The following is a 1,524-nucleotide window of genomic DNA, read 5'->3' as shown; positions in this document are numbered from 1 at the left end:
AGGCTTCCTTATCATTATGGGACTTCCACAAATTGGGTGGTCTTTCCCTTCATGGTTGGTTTTATGATAAAGTCATTCTTTCTACTAAAGAATTGATTAGTGTTGGTGCTAATGGGAAAAAATTTCTTCCCAAAAGTTGTGAATACTTATTTGCTGCTTTTCATCATTTGCACAAAAGAAATGATGATCAAGGCAAAGTCTCTGTCAACGATTGGATCAACTTTTGGTTTCAAGGTAAATTACGCTATCAAAAACCTCCAGCTCGTAAAGTTAAGAAGTCAACTCGTCCTAAGGCCATGCACAACCCTACTAGGATTATCAGGAAACATGAAACTTAAGCCTCGACTGGAGCTAAAGCATGCAACGAACTTGGTATTAAAGAAAATCATGAGGCTGATACATATTTGGCTACTTTCGTTTCTTATTGGCTTTGTGTGTTTGTTTTTCCAAGCATAGAATTTATCATTCAACTTGAGACATTTAAGTGGCTAGCCTCATAGCTACTAGTTCTAAAGGTGTTAATCTTGCCATTCCAGGGCTTGCCCAGATTTATTGAGGGCTTAATCAGATTGCCCTTTCTACTCAAGCTGGTTCTTCGGATGCATGTTTTCTTATTCATTATGTTTATGGGTGGTTGGGTTATTATTTTGAAACTCATTTTTCAACTCCACAAGAAGTAATAGAACCCCTGATGTTGAAATTCTCTAGAGAATGTGGGGCCAAATATTTTAGTGAACAAGCAGTGCATAACTTGATTCACACAAAATTAGTGTGGGATGCAAATTTATATTCCAAAAATCAAGGTGAGATTATCATTGACACTAGACCACTAGATCCTTCGTGACATGATTATTTAGTTAGCATTCGTTCGAGCTACTCGTCTGTTCGATGCCACAACACTATTATTATAGAGCCATATAGTCCTTATTGATTTGGAAGATAGTTTGGGTTTTGCCAAGATGTTCCTGGAAATCTTAAAGCTGATATTCACTCTGGCTTGGTGGAAGACTTATTGAACTTTTGGCAAACTTGCATGCTTTTTAATACTCAGTCAAGATTAATTTCTCCAGCTCGTTCCTTGAATATTAATGATCATGCCACCGCGAGTTATATGGAATGGTGGTCCCGAGTTCATAATCCTTACCTTGAACATAGTGTTAAAGCTTTGATCTCTAGTACCCATCAAACTCCATCCAAACGCTTAAGACAACAAAAGGAAAGGCCTTCCAAAATAGAACAAGGTGAGAATCAGATGCTTGTTGCAACAAATCTTTCTAGTAGAGATGAACGCAAGGAACCTTTGAAAGTCAAAGCCTTCAATTACTTCCAAATATTGAACAAAGAATTCTTGAAAAAAATTTTGGGCTCCAAGGTGCAATAGCTATTGAAGATTTTGATGGTGAAACTGATCGTGAGAAACATAGGAAGCGAGTCACCCCAAAGAAACAAAAGGTATCATACCCTGTTGGCTTTTCATTTCTTGAAGACATTCCAAGTTGTTCTGTACTTCCAGAAAACTTCAAT

This window comes from Theobroma umbraticum, unplaced genomic scaffold, assembly GCF_002168275.2.
Source record: "Theobroma umbraticum cultivar Fairchild unplaced genomic scaffold, ASM216827v3 scaffold_81.0, whole genome shotgun sequence".
Taxonomy (NCBI): domain Eukaryota; kingdom Viridiplantae; phylum Streptophyta; class Magnoliopsida; order Malvales; family Malvaceae; genus Theobroma; species Theobroma umbraticum.
The sequence above is the reverse complement of the archived record's forward strand: the minus strand, read 5'-3'. Positions refer to the sequence as shown.